Below are 20270 nucleotides of genomic sequence, written 5' to 3'. Positions count from 1 at the left end.
CTCCACTGCATATAAATTGCAACATTTATTATCAGTTTTCCAAATTCCTGTATATCATATGGCCTTTGCTTCAGCCCTAGGGCTGTACAGCCCCTATTCAAAGTTGCAGTAATTGTTCAGAGTAAGGGAGGTTTTTGCATTTACAGATGCATGGATTCATGTGCACTCAGTAAAATGGAGTTTCCAGCTACTGCTGAATAAAATTCCAATTTGCTGGATCACTGTTACCTCAGCGGGGACCTGCAGAGCTTAGAAATACGTGGATTTCTGAATCCCCTTTGAAATCTTACTCTGATGTCAGAGACATTCTTTCTTTATGTAAGACCTACTTGTTCTGGTCAGCACCTCAGCCACCTTCTCTTATTCTTCTCTTATATTCTTCTTCTTATTTGGCAGCCACCACTAGTGTACACTATCAGGATGTTCTACTTCATATCAATTCAAAGTTCTAAAATCATTATGATCAATGCCTGCATTGCTCCAGAACACTTCAGGGTTTAAAAGACTGCTCCACTGTATGCAGAAAGAGCTTTATTACATGCAGAATCAAGCTGTTCAATCAAGCCATCTCCAGCTATGTCTTTCTTCAGAGTGCGTGTGAGACAGGTATGTTTCAACAGGATAAATTAAAACAAAACAAATCCCCATTCCACAGATCTCTCAACATTACTGCTCTGTTTTTTTAAGAGAAACTGAAAATACAAAAGCAAATTAACATTTCCAACACACTTGGACAATAATTGCCATAGAAATGTGAAGAATAGTCATACAGAGAAGAATATATGCAGAGTCAGAGACCACAGTGACCTCCCACACTGCATGGTTCTTTAGAGTTACTGAAATTATAAACAAAGTAAAAGCTCTTTTTTACCAAACGGCCGCCTTGATGTCACTTGTTTCCACATTCCAGCTTCTGTCACTGCATCCCACACTCTCCCTGTTGCTAAGTGCTTTAGGCTTCTGCAATATGTTCCAGCAGCTCCCTGTTTCTCTCGGATCTCCAAACATGCTATCGTGTGAGAGCAGAATGTCTTGGTTTATCTGACCTGGTAAGAAAAAAAGGTTAAACAAATTACAGCTTCTTAAAGAACACAGGAATTTTTCATACCAAAAATGTCTTTGTAATCTTACATGCCCTTTCATAACACTTTGTTAGCACACGCTTTCAACTCGCAGTATGATATATGAGGGATGGGGGCATGTTACAGCTCCTAGGAGCAGCTGTAACTAAACTTTGACTGTAAGTAACAATAGCAACACAGAGCAGAGTGTTTGCAAAAGGCTTAAATCAGTTCTCTCACTGTGCTATGCAAATAAACTCACAAACAAATAGAAATCATAGGAAAAGTGAAAAAAAAAGAAAACAACACATCACTTATAAATTTATATCATTTTGTAATTTTATTAGTAAATATTGACTGTTTCATCATTCTGCCTTAAATGTTGTGCTTGATTCCTTCTACCCTTCTAGCAAGCACGTAGCAGCTTCTGTTCAGGAAATAATGATATTGTCACTGTTGTTCACCAAGTTACTCCACTCTTTTTGTGTTTTTTTGGAGGGTGGATAGGTAGCTTACTAAGTGTACTTTACAGGCTGTGTGCCTTTACCCTCTGTGGTGTAGTTCCACAGTTTCCCCTGTATCTCTGGCTATGGTAGCAGCATACCTGCCACTCCAATTGACAGCAGGTTTTGCTATATTTCTTCTGCTCAAGTTAAGACAAGAAACAGCAATAAAAGAGCTTTCTTGAAAGCTAACATATGTATTTCATACACAATGAACATCTTAGGTACATATTCATCTTGCATTTGCCATATCCCGGAGCCAGCTCAAGGTACAACCAAAGTAGGCTGTATTTACATGAGAAAGTAACTCAGTACATTAGGAGCAGATCAGTAGATTGAAACAGTTGATAGTGAGGCATCTCATTTTTCCATTATATGTGTTTTGGGGGGTTATTCTGGATTATACTTAACCTGGTTCCTGGAGCCAAGCACATCTGCTACATGTGTGGTAAAAAGCTTTCTGAAGAGAAAAAGTGTTTGGTATGTGCTAGAGGACCTTGTGATGATGCAGCTCACACACTATTTTAGAACCTACTGTCCCCATTAGCACTAGGGTGCATTTGGAGCGCATCTCAAGCAGAGCTTCTGTTTTCAATTCTTCCTTAAAGAATTGACTTTGTATGCACCAAAACCACTCTGAAAACAGAAACAATTCATGGTAAATGGAGACAATGACAGTATTTTTCTCTCAGCTGCACAATTGCTTTGAAACAAATTGCTAATGTAGACACAGCCCTTTGAAAGCTGTTGAGGGCAGAATTTTCTGCCAATTCCGTTTGAGCCTAGGAGAGGAGATCAACTGCTTTGGGCTGAACCCCTTCACTCTGCATAGACCACATTTCAATATCACTTAAGGCTTTTTCCTTCTTCCACATGCATTCTCAGCACCAAGGGAAGGTCCCAGATCTGCCCCATTGCCATCCATCTGGAAGACAAAGGAAGCAAACTGGGGCTGCTGGAAAATAGTGTATGCTGTAGAATGAGGACTGACAACTACACAAGACCTGAGCATGGAGTTGCCACAGCCAAAGAGAACTGGAGGAAGAGTCTCTAATGTAGAGCGGGCATACACTGGTTGTGAGAGAGTAGAAAAGCCCATGTAGCTTCTAAAATGCTGACACTTCTTGTTATACCTCAGAGTCCTCTTCTTCCATCCTCCTCAAGCATCCCCACAGTTCATGGTATCCTAACATTCACCTGGAACAAAAAGACCTTTCCTGACATCCCCTTTTTTAATTCTGAAATTCCTCACCTCCTACTGCTGCAGAATTTAATCAACTACATGAACACAGGATTTTTAAAGCCGTGTTTCAGCAGATGCTTTCTTTCTGCTTCGTTCTCCCCACACGGGGAAAAAGAAATTATTGTGAAATCTGCCTGGTTTCTTCTGGTTCCTAGGTCTCTTCTTTGCCTCCGGTCATATATTTTAATAACAGAATGCTGAGACAAAGTGTATCTTGACTCTGTCTTCATTCCCTCTATCTGGGCCTGAAACCAAAGCTGATAACCAGTCTTTCCCTTAATCAAACCCCAGGATAGGATGTTCCATCTCTTGAAATCCTAAAAACCTCTTTGGAAGAATTCTTTGGAATCTGTTGTTTTAAATAATTTGGGTTATTTTGAACCAGGAAAGGATAACAGCCAGGCCAGACATTGGTATTAGCTGGGATGCAACAATTAACAACTAAGCGGGTGTAAGAATCAGCCAAAAACTATGCCTCATCCCCTCCTAACTGTATAAAATAAAAGCATGGCTCACACCTAGACTGGGGCTAAGGCTCAGGCCAAGTGTGCATTCCTTACTGCTTCCTTCTTTTCCTCTGAAGCACCAGTTAAACTAAGGAGATTTTACAGCATAGGATTATGCTTAACTTATGATCAGCTCTGTGTAAATATCAATGGCGAGCTACAGAGAAACTCAAATGTCATCATGGCTGTTCGCTGGATCATTTCAGAGAGTCGGGGAGCACGGGAGGAGGAGAGCAAAGCTGTGTGCCAGAGGAGGCAAAATGGCGACGGGACAACAAGGCCGAGTCACCTGGAGCAGAATGGTGTGAGTGCGACAAGAAGGAAGGAAGTGCCCGACGGAGCAGAGGATGAGCAGAACAAGGTGATGCCAGTGATAACATTCTCAAGATTATTCTATCAAGAAAGACCGGAAAAAAAAAACATCAGGGGTAGTAACCAAAACAGTTTTAAATTCAATTGGCTGGGGTCAGAAGTCATTACCAGCTGACGGCTGTGCCTGTGATCCGTGTGAAACAAGCAGAGCGCTCGTGCAGTTAATTGGCTCTTATCCAATTAAAACAAAATATGCTGAAAAAACTGATGTGTTCCTGTTAAGGCCAAGGCATAATGCAGGTGGAAGCGGCCCACACCTCCCACGTAAGGAGATCAACCTGGGAGGCAGCGAGATGTGCTGCAGCACTGCGCCAGCTCACTAGCTCAGAAACAGAGTTCCCGTATTAGCTACGAGTGTCTCTTTAAAGGTAGTATACAGATGCAGTGTATTCCCTGAACTCTATTCTTGGTATGTTACTAAGAGACGGTTGTTTCTATGGAGAGCTCATTGGTGGGCAAAATAAACCATTTTGATGAATTATAAAAAAGGTAAATTAATTTTTTAAAGAAAATATTGCATGAGAATGCTAATGATATGAAGCCACACTAATGCAGAATTATAAGTACATATTTCCTTTCTCTCTTTTTTTTTTTTTTTTTTCATTTCTAGTGGACGTTTAACCTAAATTCTGTATTGTCTACAAACTGATATAAATTAATGTCTGTCCTGCAAAGTACTTAATGGATGAAACAGCCACCTATGTAGCAGCTACAAAAGCTTCAGCTGAACATTGGTTTGTTTTAAAGCTATGGAGGATTGTACAGCAGTTTATTGTGGTTTATAAGTATCTACTTGACTATGCCGTGATGTGAACAAAAGTGCTTTGAAATGAGAATTTTAAGGGCAGAGAAGGAGAGAATAAAGTACAGCATTTAATTTTAACATGCCTCTGTGATAACAGCTAGACTCTACAGATGACAAGCAATAGATATGTGGGGGTTTGTAGCGTTCCTGCTTCTTTCTTGTTTATAGCTCTAATTATTTTACACTGTGCTGAAACAGACCTTGAAAAACGTTGTGCTTGACTTAGAGAACGGTTTAGTTGATCAGTCAACAATTTGGCAGAGTAAATAACAAGAAGCTACACAAAAAGAAGTCAGTGAGGAATTCTACAATTAAACCAGTCAGAATTTATGTGAGTAACCTTTTCTTTCTCTGTCTTTACATCTGTAGAAATTATTCATCTCATCTGAAGACTCACTGTGACATTTTCTGTGTCAGACTCAGGAAAATTCTGTATGTACTGGTTCATTCAATAGTCTTTTATCACCCACAATGTGTTAATTACTCTGCTTTTTCACCAGCTGGCTATTAGGGAGGTTTCAGTGATACTAACAGTGCAAAGAATGCATTGCTAAAGTTGGATCCTGTGCAACTGACAGGATCCCTTCAGGCCCTCAGTGACTCAAGGAAGGTTAACCAACAAAATCATCATCTCAAGACTTCTAAAAGTCTTTTTTCTTTTTCTTTCTTTTTCTTTTATTTTTTTCTTTTTCCATGAGCAGACAGGAGCTGCCCTCCTGTTTTTATGCCACACTTTTTTCTCCCTTGCTTGCTTGCAGTCTTTCAAGTCCAACACCAACATACGCATACGAATCTGGCTACATAAGGCAGGAGGGTTTGTGGTGCAGCAAAAATGACTTAACAGGAGCCTGACGTGGCTGTGCTGATGTAGGAAACAACTCATCGCACCTCTTCGTCCCTCCCATCTGCCAGAGGGTGCTGTCCTTGCAGGAGGTGTGGCAGAAGAAATGCAGGCATCTGACTCACCGCCCCAATGTCCTCTCTAGTGGTTAGAGTTAATTGCCACACTACGCAGGGGAGCAGGCCGGGCTCCAGACCTCTCACCCTCAGGCCGTAACAACTTGCAGCGGAAGGGTAGGGTGGTAAGCGCGAGCAGTGATACATTAAGCAGCAACGTCTTAATTCTCCCGACCTATCCTATATAGTTAGAGCACCAAGATTATAAAACAGAGGACATTAGCCTAGGTGAATCCCTGCATCTGCTTACCTTGTCATTTCCTTGCATTTGTCTTCCATAGCTTAACTCTAACATTCTCTTTCATCCCTGGGCCCTCCTCACACACCCCTTATCTTAGTGCCTGTTCTGAATAGACTATCTGCCACTCGCATCTCAAAGGCTGCCATTATAAATCTGCAAGCAGTCCTGTCAGCCATCTGCCTGTGCACAGAAAACTATATAAGGAACTCTGAATTCTCTGCACATCAGCAATACACTCTATACATCTGACTGTCTGTGCACAGAACCTTTCCACAGTTACCCACATTACTCACTTTATTCTGTCCCCAGATTTCCTTTACCTCTTTTAATCTCTGACATTTACTACGCATGCTTGGCTCCACACTCATGCACTTTCTCATAGTCTTCATACTCTCTACACTGGATTTTAGTTCCAGTTCCACTTATTTTCGTCCCATGTCTCTTCACAAGTTCCTGTTCAGTCATATACACATAAACTTGAGAACTGTTCTCATCTTCATGGCATCAGATACCTTTCCTAGAAGGAACTTCATATTTAAATACAAAGTTTACAGGAAAGTAAGGATAACTTTTCATGGTTGAAAGCCATGCAACATAAGTCAGGAAATTCTCTGGAGATATCAGTCATTAAAATAAAGAAGGAATGATAAGTTTGACACCTATAATCTTGTATCTGCAGGAGTCGCTGTGTTTTTTCTGTGCTTTATTTTCAAATCTGCTGTTTTGATTTGGCAGTGGTTCAAATGTTCAGAGACTCACTGATGGCATTTCTAATCAGCTCAGGGAGTAATGACTGCAAAATTCTATGAAGCAATTTACTTGCAAAGAAGAAGGAAAATAGATGCTTGCTATTCTGTCCCAGATACTGAACTTGAAAGGAACAGGAGAAGAATAGGAGCCTCTTTCCCTGACATTTCATTATTTGTTTCACAAAAGAGAGATGTGCATCCCCAAATATATACCTAAGAAGGAGAAGCAGCAGAGATGCATATACCCAAGTGACCTGCTTTCATTACCTGCAGATTTTCATTGCTTCAGTCAAATTCTTTCCACCCGTTTTAGTTTCCAACACTATATTTAAACAAAATATTAAATATATATATATATATATTTGAACAATCTTAGGCTTCAGTTTCATAGCAAACTATCTTCTACTGCAGAAATCTGCCATTTTTAGGCAATCTATAGAAAATACCTCACCATTTCCTACCTGAGCAGAATAATTGTATGGGGTTTGGGTAGGCCTAATATTTTTGGCTTTAAAAAACAGGATGTCCTGCATTTCAGAGCAGGAGCAGAGAAATAAAGGAGTGTCTAGCCATTTGTTTGCTAAGCAGAGCAGAAATGTACAGGAAGAGCCTCTCTCCCTGCGATTAATTTCTTTGTCAAAGGTCTAACCACTTACTGAAATCAGCTGAAAGACTTCCTTGTTATTAGTTGGAGATGATTTATACAAGGAATTAAACTAGATATTGCTCCCTCCACCAAAACAATGGCCTATGTCCCAAAATACCATTACCTACATATCTGTCCGTGTCCCAGAAATGCTGGGTACAAACAAAAATATCTCCTCAGATGTTGTTAAGACATAAATGCTTATCTGCATGAATGATGAATTATCTTCAAAATTTGTAATGAGCTATAAGCAAACATGAAATAATATTTAAGTTGGATTTTGATAGGATGTTGTGAAATTAGGAGTGGGAACTGAAAAGTTAATCAGCATAAAGGAACAGGAAGAAGAAAATGGCCAATGGTAAGCCACGTACATGTATGTCATATATTATATTCATATGCTACAAAACGTCAGTAATGTAAAATACATACAGGCCAAGCACAGGAAGACAGAATTTTCGGTAATGGTAATTTCTCCAGTATTTGATCAGTCTCTGGAGGCCACTATAGCACATGAATGCAAATCTCAAGTGCAGACAACAAACACACCAATATTTGCACTATGGGAACTCTCTCCTGCTTGCCAAGCAAGTAAGGTTTACAAGAGCAAACAGTAGCTTTCCCTATTACTGTCCAGAACATACAGTGCAGCTATGTCAATGACCAGTCATCAGCTATTCAAATCAAGGTAGAAACGGCTGTATTTCTGTTAACAGAAAGCGTGTATAGCTTTTTGTTTCTTGAAAGGTTGAACTTCTTGCTGCCATTTCCTGCTTCCATTCATTCCAAGAGGAAGGGGCTTGGTCTCCCAGTGACGTTAGCAATTATTTTTTTTAGCCTAGAGGTCTGCAAGTAGTACTTTGCACTAAATCCAAGTAACCTGGAAAAAATATATGAATACCAGCTTGGTATAAGAAAGCAAGAATCCATCTTAATTTAGGATTGTTAAGCGGACAGGAGTTTTGTGTAGGTGGAAGACGATCAGTACAGAAAGGAGCGCTACACAAACTAATATATAAATAGCAGAGCAGAGCAGAACAATAGCTCTGTTTCTTCTCTCAGAGCACAGATACAATTAGTTAGAGGATATTGCATTCTTTAGAAATTTTTGGCATCCAATAGAAAAAACAATTGCATTTTGGAAAAAAAAATATATTGTATTTGAAAATCATTTCCTCTTTTAATTACCTGCCAAGACCTTCAGTCTTTCTCCTGCAAGTGAACACATCCCTTGTACTGGAGCACAATGCTTTCCCACACTGATGGGTGGCAGGGAGGGCACTGATCCCTGATGCTGCAGCTCACCATCCTAAACTGGGTTCTTGTCAGGATGCTTTCCACACACATTGTTATAAAATACATATGGTTCTGTAATGTTTCCATCTACCAGCATGTGCGCTTCCCTGATTTAACTCCTATACTTTTACTGTCACAAAACAACTGCATCCTTCTGTTCTACAAACGCTGAGGCAAGGCCAGTGTCTTCATGTCTGAGGCAGGAAATCTTGGTCCCCTGACGACACAGTATTCCTACTGCTGCCTCTATGCTCTAATGGCTTATGCAGGTTTCATCCGATCATCCAGAGGTAATAATTCATGCCATGGAACTTGGACATACTCTATTCTCGCTGTCTTCATAACAGACCTATTGTACTCACCAGCCAATCCATTTCAAAACTAGTTTAAAATATTAATAATCACGGTTAGCTAGATGGAAATATGATTGATTGCTACATATTCCACTAAATAATAAAAAAAATCAATAGCTAGAGTTATAAAAACAGCCTTGTGGGATACATTAATCAAAATCAGCTCCTACATTTCAAACTTCAGTCTGTCACTGTCTTGCTTTGGTACTGTCTTTTGCACAGACATGAAAATCTTTCTCTGAGGGCACACGGCAGATGAAGCATACAAAGGCTAGATGGAGAACAGGTAATACACCGGTACTGACTCTCCCCTGTTAACTCATTATTCTCCTTAGTACAAGCGGAAACCATAAAACATACTAATTCCTGCAGCTACTGCTCATACCTTGGCTTTTGGGTAGTTGATCCTAACCACTCAGTTTTTGGTTTCTCATCTTGTCACAGCTACTTTGCTGAATTATGAGTGGCAGACATGGATGTGTATAAAATAAAATAAGCACAGCAGAAGCATCACTATCTTACTAATATTTTCATACTTGAAAACGAAAGCACAGCTTCATGAACTCCCAGCCCACCTCCTTTATGAAACATAGTTTATTTGGGTGTGCTGCAAGTGCACTTGTTGCTGTGCTGTCTCAGGAACTTGTTCTACAGTTCATGTATGTAATAACAAACCTGCACACAATCATTTATAATGATATTACTTACCCAAAATAGCCTTCAAATTGAATAAGATAAAACAAAGCACAGATCATCTCGTTAGCATTCAGAGATGAGAAGAACTGGCAGGTCTAACAAGAACTGGTAGGTCCTGAGCTGCAGAAGAGATCTTGTAAGGGATATCTTTGCATTGCCAGAAGTTCAAAGCACAAATGTCTGCTTCCTCTGTCATTAAAAATCCCACACATTTTGCAAAGGTAAGGCTATCCTGTCTTGAATGCATTCAGAATGAACTCAGTAACCATGTTTTGTCTACGTAGACTTCAAGCATGCTTCTGAGTCATATTTACTGCTTTTTATCCTCAACTGATTTCACTAGGAGCATACATCAGCATGAGCAGAGTGAATTTGTATGCACGTAATAAGTGGCTTGATGCTTGCATTCCTTTTTAGGCAAGAGCAAGCTACTTCTGTTTACTGGGAAACGTTCATCAGAGTTCTGGTTCATTTGCACTGCTAGAAGGGTGCAACTGAGCTGGAAGCAAGGGAAATTTTTGCTGGAATTGCTCTTGCAAGCACAGCTCCCAGTTGGCCCCACTGCGGAGAAAGAATGGCTGGAATGAGCCGCACATGCCTCCACCTTAGCACAGAGTTGCCTGCAGAGCTTGGCCTCCCTGAGTGCGCCTGGATGTACCATGAAGCACGGACGTCCCATCAGCTCCCCTGTTTGGTTTCACCCATTCAGCCAGAAGGCTGCAGGTCTGCTTGGATAAAAGGCCTTGTGGCCATGACACTGAGCTTTGGCCAGCAAAATAAAAGCAAAAATATGTCCAAAATGAAAAGAGAAAAAACCCCAAAACAGCAATTGGCCAAAGTGTGCCCTAAGCGTATCTGTGACCCGGTACTTGAAGCTTAAACACACATCACCGAGATCACTTTAGATTTGGACGTATTGTTCTGTTTTGTTCTTTGTGTGGTGGAAACATGACAAGAGGAGATAGCGCAGAACAAATTGTTTGTAAGGGTAACTCGTAGATTTTGTTCTGTAGTACAGGAAGGTTATGACAATTGGGGGCAGAAAGGACTGAGAAGTGAGGGAATGCAAACTGGATCATTTTGAACAACAACTATAAAGGGAAGAGCAAGGAGGAAGTATGGTTGGTGCGGGCAGGATGTGCACTGGGATGGCACACAGACTGTGAATGCAGCAGAGGTAAGAAAACACCAGGGCATAACGGAAAGGACGTTTTCATTGTGATTGAGCAAGAAACCTGCAGAACCTACACGGCCACCCCTAACCCCAGTAACAGCCGAGGGGGGCGGCTGCTCCCCCAAAGCCGGGCAACACCCTCCCGCCAAGCCCCAGCCGAAACACCACAAGTGCCGCCGGCGGCCTGTACACCTGAAGCGATGGCAGCCCCTCCCCACGCTGACACAGCCCCGGGGAGCCCCGCCGGGCCGGGCCCCGCGCACCCCGCAGGACAGGCCGCGTACAGCCGCGCGGGAGCGGCAGCGCCCCCTGCGTCCGGCCGGGCCCGGTTCTCACACCCCCCGCCCAGGGAAGGCGGCCCGAGCTCCCCGCCGCCGCTCAGGGGCATTTCCCGAGGCCGCCCGGCCCTCTCTCGGTCGCCGCTCCCCGCAGCCGCTAGGTGTCGCCGGCGCCCGGCCTCCCCCGCGGCCCCTCCTGCGCTCGGGCTGCCGGCGGGGCTGGCTCAGTGCGCTGCGAGCGGGCGGAGGCGGCAGCCCGCAGCGGAGACGCGTAGCCCGGCTCGGCCCGGCCCGGCCCGGCTGACTCAAGGCCCCGCGCTCGGCACGGGTAGCGTTCGGCTACCGGCACGGCCCGCGGCCGCGCTCCAGCTGGGGAGCCGCGGAAAGGCGACGGCGGGGGAAGCAGCCATGTTGGAGCGGGGAATAAAGTGACTTCGCTCGGGGAGGTGGTGCGGCCGGCGGCTCTCGGGGCAGTAAGGGGAGGGGGCTCGGCTCCCGGCGCGTCCGGATATCGCTCTCGGGCGGAGGAGGAGAGGAAGGACAAGGGGCAGGAGATTCGCCCCCCGGACCCGCGGAGCCCCGGCGCTGCTGGTGAGTTGGGGCCGCTCATTGTCTTCGTGCCCGGGCTGCGGGGCCGGCTGCCGAAGCGGGGCCTCGGCCTGCGGGGTGAGGGGCGAGGGGAAGCCGCGGAGACTCGAGAGCCGGGCCGGGGGCGCCTGGCGGGGCCGGGGCTGCCCGAGGACCCGCATGCGCTGCGGGGGATTTCCGCCGCCCGCGGACGGCCCCGGGGCCCGAGCGGGGGCGGCTCCCGGGGGCCGCCGTCGCTCCTCGGCCCCGGCCCGAACGCGAGGCCTGGGGGCGGCGGGGCGGCCCGGGCTGTGCTCGCGATCCTGGCCGCGCTTGTAACCTCCCTCCCCGCCGCCCCCTCTCCCAGCGAGGCTGCTTTCTTCTGACAGCTCCGCGCTTCGCAGCCTCCGCACAGATGACACATTCGGTCCTATTGCAGCCCCCCCCTCCCCCCACACACAAGCACACTCAAAATCTGTCGGTTCTGTGTGTGGCATAAGAGCTTTTGTGCCCTGCGCTCCTACGGGTTGCTGCATGACAGGATACGTGAACACTGGCTGACCATGAACTTCAGTGAACTCCTCTTTTTCCTCCCCTTCCTTTGCCAGATATGTGATGGCACGAGGCCAGCGGGAGCAGAGCAGTACTTCCCCCCCCAGGAAGGTGGGATGGGTGCCTGTGGGTGCCTTTGGTGCCTTGTAAATCCCCTGGAACTGTACCCACACTCGGGTTCTGCTACAGCCTCCACGGAGGTGGATCTGCTGCTGTGCTGAGTGCTGACCTCAGTCCTCTTTGTCTCTTTTCTGTACCAATTTCAGCAGCAAAACAGAGTTGTGTTCCAGTCTGGGCTGTCTTTGGCACTTCTATAATGGCGGCTACTGGTATTATGGGTATGGTGAGGGAAACGGGGCTGAAGCATATCATACTCCAAATTACTTTATGTCAAAGGCTTCTATTCATTTTATTTCAGTAAATAACTTAGGTGTGTGGTTTCTTCCTTTTATAATTTAACAGAAGATCAATAGTAACTTGCTCATATCTGTTGTGACATATATGAGGAGAGGAAGCCTTCGTTCTTGAATGGTTCTGATTGAGCTGCAGACTAGATGAGCAAAGGTTAAATACGTGGAAGACGTGGGTCAGAAGAAAACTTATCAAATCAGACGGTGCCAGATTTGGGTTTGTTTTTATGTTAGAGCTGTGTAAAACTGAAGGAGGTGACCTGGGACTTTATGTGCTTAAGATACTAAAGAAATTGCCATATTGCTTTGTTGTAGGAATCCTGTGTGCTCATTGCACAGCCCTTGTTATTTATATCTGCACTCGATGTGATGTGAGAAAGGCCTGTTTTGAATAATTAACGCAGAAGTAACAGATACGAAAACGTGGAATCATATGTCTGAAATGCGGAGTGAAGTAATATCCCTGAAAATTATTTATTCTTAAAAGAACAAACCGAATCTCCTCCTCCAACAGAGAAGTCATTACAGTGTTAACTTGACGTTAAAAAGGCCGCTTAAATTTGAGAGATGAAAGCATCCCTTTATGATGGCATTATGTAAATCCTGCCTGTCAGTGAGCAGTCTGCCTTACAGCACCTTTAATGGGACAGAGCCATGCAGCTCAGACCTGGGCTTTGCGTGTTGCTGCATCCTGGTGTTCTCCGGGGATGGAATTGCACACAGATCAGTTGGGGTCTGCCTGCATCCACGCTGCTTGCAAATGGGAGCCTGTGTTGTCTGCAGCAATTGGTAGCTGGGAAGCATGGGGTCATTTATTTTTAGCTTGGCCAAGGATGTCGTGCATTAATTCATCTATTTAATATAGAAAACACCTCTGACACGTAGTGAAATACTCAATATATAATTTGAGATCTAGGCTTAGAATAACTGAAAAACAGCTCTGTTTTTCCCCTGAATGGGAAAAATGTCTTCAATTTCTGCATAGCGCTGCAGCATAAAAATAGGAGATTGCTTGTGGCATAGAAATCCTGCATGCCTGTTGTGCCACACAGTATCAACAACTAATAAGCCAAGATTTCTGTCTGGATTGTTAACATGTGCATCCTTCTAATTTCTTAAATACGTATCTGTTGCAGGAGGACAAATAAATATTTCACTAATCTGAGGAAGTTGTGGTTCAGTGCAGTGTATTTGAATAAGCCAACCTAAGTGCCACCAGGAAGGGCTTCATGGAGGCTGATTCTGTGAGTGCTGCATTAAAACCTGAAAATTGCTCCTTCCACGTGGAGTGGAAGCAGTGTTTGATCTGTGGACTGACCTGCTTTTATTTTTGGCTAGGGAAAAAAAGTGAAAATGTCTGAAGATCTGAAAATTGTCTAAAAGTGAAGCTTTTCTAGTGTACCTTCGGTGTTCGTAAACACATCATAGGTTACAGTTCTTAAGTTACAAGTATCTTAAGTTCTCCGCTGTGTGGTTTTGCAGCTGCTTTTGTTTTTTAGGAGCAAGCTCCAGTTATCTATCTCATGACTCAGCTGCGCGCTGCTGTAATTGGTGACACTTCAGAATCTGATACAAAACTCTCCTCCCCAACTTTAGCTTAGAAATGCTTTCCAAATGCCAGATGTTTGCTCAACAGTTCCACAGTCTTCGCTCTGTTTGTGCTGCCCAGTGTTGCGCTTCACATCTAAAGAACAGACTGGCACACTGTGCTGCTGGTGACCATTGTCTTTTTTGCAGTGCGTGTCATTGTAACGATGACGTTCTCAATCTGAATGTAGGACTTCAGTTATTTTGGTGCCAGTTGGAGTGCTGATACAGAGATGGTTGTACTTGGATGTTAGAACTAAAAGTGTGTTATATTTGAATGCTTTTATCACAATGCAATAATTTAATTCTTAAAAACTTTAAAGGAATCTAAGGCTACCTTTTATGTTAGTCAACTTAGTAAATGTGTTATAACCTTTCAGAGCCTAGTCATGTTTTTCCCATGTGAACAATGAATAACAAATAATGCTTCCAGAAATAGTAATTTCACAGAAATGTCATTAATGGTGAGAGGTGTTTTCTTTTTTCTTTGTATTTTGTGGAGAATTGCGATCCGGTTTTGGCAGGTGTTTCTCTACAGATTGAGACAATGCTCATTTAGTCAAATTATTAGTAGTAACTCTGTATCAAATACAAATCCCTACTTGCGCACTATAACTTGGTGGATTGGTACTTCCTATAGAGCTGTTGGTTTCCTGGCCTTGTTTTTAGCAGAGGTATTGGCTGTAGGGTTCGGCTGAGCTGCCTTACTTTAATCTCTCACTGCAGCGGTTCTGGTGCAGTTATATGGAGAATGGCAACTTTAAGGGCTGCATAAGTTAGGTAGTTTGCATCTAACAAGCTTGTGGTAATCTCTTTTTTCTTTTTGCATAATATAATATCCCGCATGTATTACAAAAATGCTAAGTTCCAGTGGGAGAACCAGTGAGTGCTATATCTGTAACTGAAGTGACAAGTTTGGGCTTTGATTATGACAGCGTGAAGAAAGAATGTAGCCTGGAAAAGGTGATTTCTTGTACAAGTTTTACAGCATTTTTGCGTTCATATATTGTTGGAAAGCCACAGTTCTTGAAGAAAGCATGAAGTCGTGAAGGAATGCAGATCCGTGTTTAGGATTTGGTTACTTTCTGGAATCATGCAATTTATGGTGATAACATTAGATTATAAAGAGAGGTTAAGCTGGGCATTTCCATGCCAGTGCCAAATTCTTATTTTGTATTTTCTAATGTGTTGTAAATTCTCAAACCAAGTGTTTGACTATGATCCTGCCCTCCTCCCTCCCCATTAGAATATTATCTGGGACAATGAATCCTGCATATATTACGATGAACAAAGCTGTGTTATTATACCACAACAAAGAGAGATGTCCTGTTTATCCTCCTAGACACAGTTCTCGCTTGTTTTCATATTTTAGGTTGGGCTTGCTAGATATCTTGTGTAAGTGAAAGTTACTGCATGCTCTCTAATCATATTTCATTTAATTATAGCCTATTCCTTATAATTGTACGCCTTCCCCTGCTGCTGTTTTCAAGGCATGCTGGAGTTGCATGACGGTCTCTGATTTTTAGCAGCTGTGCCTTGTCAGCCTCGCTAAGATGACTTGCCTGCTTTCTGTTCCTTCTGGAGCTGGCAGGATCCTGGCTTATCCCCCTGTGCTCTGCAGGCTGGGCACTTTGCAGGCATCGTGTCTTCACATGAGCTTTCGTAGCCAGAACTTGTCTTTCAGGAACGTCCCTTCGCAAGTGTTTTTGTCTCCTTACACATTACTAATGTGGAATATCTTGGTTCGTTTGAATTTTGTTCTGATATGTGGAAGATGTTTTTATACAGCAAGCGCTAAAGGTATCGTTTAGTGAGGCTTATAGAAATGGTGCTGATTGGCATTCATGAAAATAAAGGTCTTTTGGAGATAGGAATTACCAAGACTAATCAAAGAACATTAATAACAGAAAACCCGTTGTCCTGTAACCGAGAGAAACCTGTCTGAGTTTCTCTCTAGGAGTATAAAAGCCAGTTCACAAAAATGTAAAGAAGATAAAGCGGATGTGGTTGATAAGCAAAGCCAGAGACTGTGATGAGGAAAAAACTGTGACCAAAAGGCAGGATGTGTTTTGGGAAGAAAATGAATTCTAACAAGGCTATTACCCATGAAAACACTAAAGAAAATGGTAGCGTTTGATGCTATTCAGAAGAGGTCAGTGAGGTTCATTAAATACTCTTATGACCATAAGTAAAACCAGATGATAGTCATACATGACGCTTTGAAGTGCTTCCTAAAATAGCTTGAAGATGTTGAAGAGCAGCCCCTGGAGTTGTGTGGTAAGGATTGTAAAATGTTGATGGGGCATTTTCTGGGGTGTGGATGCAGTTGGTGTTTGTCAGTTGGTCTTAGAATAGTGAGGAATTCTGTGATGAGCACAACTGAAGTGTGCTAAGAGTTGGTAATGAGCATTGTAATGGGTGTTGACTGAGCTAAAGTTGAGGTTAAAATGATCGTGGTTCGTCACAAGTTTATAGAAGATTGATCTTCTATAAACTTTTGAGTCTCTTGATTAGAGATGAACTTTATAATATGTGATGTTGGTACCGCAGACAGACTTCCATAAAAACCTTTGGTTGGTCATTACGTGACATTTTGATTCAGGAACTACAATGGTTGCTCATGTGTGTGTGTATGATGGAGTAAAACCTGGCTGGCCAATGGCAGGAGCCAAACGCTCCCTATAAATACCACAGTTACGTCACAGTGCCATGCGGGCGCAGCAGTGTCACGGTGTCTAGGGGAGGCTGTCAGTGCTGGCTGCCAGGCGTGTTTGTCTGGGGAGCAACAGAAAGTGAAAATGGCTCACTGTTCTCATACATAGATCTCACAGAACTCAGCCAGAACGTGCCATTGGCGCAGGGTGAGTGCCTGCAGTAACTGCAATTTGCCTTGTATGTTAGAGAGCAGATAATACATTTTGATCTATGTTCAGTATTTGGGGGGGGGAGGGTCAGCAATCAAAAATCATACGCAGGAGGTCTAAAATCAAATTTAACGTAATAGATTACATTTTATTAGACTTGCATTTCTGACTGTAGAGTTCATAAACACATAGGCCAAAGAAGTGGTGTCTGTGGGTTGTAACTGAGGAACACTAAGAGCCTTGTTTCTAGTCTGTTCCTGGCTTGTTGCAGGAGCCACGTCCTCTGTTTTTTCTCTGTCCATGAAGATCCAGTTGTCATAAACAGCAGTAGAGTGTTTAAATGTGCAGGAGGGTTGTTTTCTTCTTAACTACCGCTCAGTCTTAAAAGCCTTGTCATAAATATCTAACTAAACTGTTTAAGTGCCTCCTTGCAAAAGTATTTTATAATAATTTACCTTATTTATAGGCTCTTTGAAATCCAAATGTGAAGCTCAGATGGCTGCAGGAGGCTGCGCTTGGCCCTGTGCTGCCCAGCACCAGCAGCTCCCGCTGGCAGAAGGTGGAAATTGGCACGAGCAATGTGGGCTGTGCTGCTTGTGGCTGCTCTGAGGTGCCAATGGAGGTTAAGATAGGCACTGGGGTGCAACCTCACATTTGTTGGTTGGGTTGTTGTTTTTTTTTCACATATTTAATAGTCACCTTCTGCAGGATCATGGAGAAACAGCAGTTTGTAATTATTTATTTTTCTAAATATCCTGAGCAGATGGGAGGGGAAACTTCCTCCTGCATGGAGAGGGAAGGAGGTCCTTGACTGCTAAATATACCAAGCGTGTATGCTTTATTAAAGACTTTTAAAAACACGGTGCAAAATGACAGCTCAGAGTTTATTTTGGTACTGAAAGAAAAGAGACAGTGGGAGATAGTTGCTGGTAAATCATACATATAGTTTGTTTTGAATGCAGGTACATCTTTGAGATGGGAGCTGTGAAGTTCTCTGTATTGCAGGACAGAAACCTGTAGAGGTCTAATTTATTTATTTATTTATTTATTTATTTATTGTTCTTGAAAGTAGTGTTTAAAAATTGAATGATTTAATGATTTGAGCTGAAATTGAGTTCAGAACAAGTGTCTGAGTAGACAGCAACAAAAAGTGAGTGGCCACAGTGGTCATACTTCCAAGGGACTTTGGTAGGGCTTTTGTGCAGGATCCACGTCCTTTCCAAAGAATCGGTCACCTGAGGAAAAGATGAGAAGAGCATCTTTGGCTTTACTGAAGCTACAGCTTGGATTTACATGGCTGGTATTGCTACTCAGTGTTCTTGACAATAATATCCTGTATTTCTAACCTGTACAATAGCACAGTTTCAGAGCCAATTTCAGAACTTGAAGGTTCTCCATAGTTATTTCATTACCTTAGTCAATATGATTCGGTAGGTTATGGCAAATCAAAATATTTTAAACCTTATGCTATTTACCTTCAGGATTAAATAAGATAAACAGCTTACAGTGTTCCCAGTTGCACAAGTCACAGTATTTTTAAACCTGCTGCTTGTAATACCGGGTTGTTTATCAGGGAATGCAGTTAACCTAGATGTTGTATTGTGGCTTCTTTTTGTTTCATCTGGATATAATTCTCAAAAGCAAAATGTCTGATCCATAAGCCAAAAAATAGCTTTTGAAATGTATTTAGGGAGAGGAAGTCGTTTTGGTACTAAGCATACTCCCTTTTTCCTGGGCAGCTTGGGAAAAACAACATAGCTGTGTATAGTAGTAAAAAGATTCCAGAGCTATATACTTTTCTTCTTGAATTTTCCTATTTTAGGAACAGTGCCAAGTAGATGATGAGTTCTGAAGTTATGGACTTGCTGTGCTTTTGTAGCAAGTTTAGCTGTTGCATTTTAAAATGTGTTTTTACTCTGCATTATGAAACGTACAATGAAGATAAGGAAGCATTCAGAACCTGCTTCCTTTACAATGGGATTTTGTTTTGGTATTCTTACCTAACAGGAGGTTTTTTTTTACCATGCTATTTAGGATTGTTTCTGTTGGTGGAAGAGCAGACATTAGTTGAAGGATTTAAGTTGTATGTTGTTCGTCATTGTTAAGTTATTTGGTGGGTGAATGGATGGGCAGTGGTTATTTGCACCTGTGACTGTCTTAGCAAAACACCCACGTTCTCTTTAATCATCTGTTTCTAGAGTGAGTAGTTAAAACTTGGAAACTATTTTATCAAGTAATCTTATCTAAAATACGATTTATGCCAGACTGGATGATTTGAGTGCTGGTGTTTGTTCATTTGTTTGTTTTCTACTACTTGTATTTATAATCAATAGAGTAACGCTTTCAAAGGACAGCATTAAGATCTTAATGCAGAACTGCCTCTCCTTCCACATTTACTACAGAGTAAGTCCTTGTTACAGTATTGCAGCATCCCAGTTTGAGCTGAATTTAAGCACTTGCTTCAGCAGTTCTTGCTGCATTAGTAAACTGAGTAGGATTCCACTTCATGTGTGGGAGGGAAGGGAGTTGGAGAAGGCTTACGTGGCTGATGGTGAAGAAGGCAGGGTGGCTGAGGAGCAAAGCATTTTCTTACTGGTGCTGGAAAGCTGGTAGTTGACTCCACATTTGATATGAAACTGTCTGCAAGGTGCCTGGAGATAATGTCCTCCCTCCCCCTTCCACCTTGCTATTCATACAGTTGGGTCTGTAATATGTAAGTAAGACACACAGGCTTTTCTTTATTCTTCCCTTCTACTTGCAGAAGCCTACGACAAATTAAAATCCAGCAGCGTCAGTAGTAGCGATAGTGATATTATATTTTAATATTGAGATAGATCCCTGTGCAGTCTGTTTGCATTTTATATCTTGTATTTTCAGAAATGAAGGTTGCAGGAAAAAATGAAAATAATCATTTTTGTATTATCAGAAACTGATTTTTAGGGTATGTGTGGTCCAAAATAAAACAAGCCTCCTCAAGACCTGAACTTACACTGAACGTGCTTTTGGTGCTCATTACAAACTTCTAATGTCACTACAATGTGGTCAGTTGTCAATTTGCATCTTTCCATGATGGGGTTACATTGCCGTAGTTGCGCATGGCAACTGAAATCGCAGGTCATTCCAGAGGTTCTTTGCTGGTTTTGCTTGCAAGATGTGATATCTCTATTTTACTAGTACACTGAGAATGAGTTTCTTGAGTTTCACTATTTGCAAAGGATATATACGTATATATTTAATATGTCTTAAATAACCAGTTGAAGATGTAATTTTAGTAAGGTGCTGTTAACATCAGCCAGTTTTCATGGGAAGCAGTGCATCAGTAGCTAATGAAGAAGTATGAAGGGAAAGATTATGTGTGTTTTGTGTTCTTAACCAGAGGCTCATTTAAGGTGCTAATCCTCAAGGTGTGA

The 20270-nt window shown here is 42.6% G+C and overlaps 1 protein-coding gene and 1 pseudogene across 6 annotated transcripts in view; one reads left to right on the top strand and one right to left on the bottom strand.

The window, feature by feature from the left end:
- Positions 1–637: 637 nt before the first annotated feature.
- On the bottom strand, positions 638–11871 carry LOC146762366 (uncharacterized; annotated as a pseudogene). The gene is made up of 3 exons (XR_014949008.1): positions 10766–11871; positions 6032–6141; positions 638–1147 (listed from the first exon to the last, which is right to left on the bottom strand). The product of XR_014949008.1 is annotated as an uncharacterized LOC146762366 (transcript).
- Positions 11107–20270, top strand: part of CDK17 (cyclin dependent kinase 17) — an 84248-nt gene continuing 75084 nt past the window's right edge. For 2 of the 5 annotated variants that reach the window (XM_015858675.3, XM_015858651.3), the window contains exon 1: positions 11107–11471. The gene's annotated coding sequence lies outside the window, so the exon portion shown is untranslated. Of the gene's footprint in view, positions 11472–13545; positions 13654–16734; positions 16858–20270 lie in introns of those variants that run through there. The other 3 variants (XM_085515194.1, XM_085515185.1, XM_085515200.1) reach the window with 3 other exon arrangements.

The sequence above is a fragment of the Coturnix japonica genome, chromosome 1, assembly GCF_054131305.1.
Source record: "Coturnix japonica strain WE chromosome 1, WE-NBRP24, whole genome shotgun sequence".
Lineage (NCBI taxonomy): Eukaryota > Metazoa > Chordata > Aves > Galliformes > Phasianidae > Coturnix > Coturnix japonica.
This window is presented reverse-complemented; position numbering and strand designations above follow the sequence as displayed.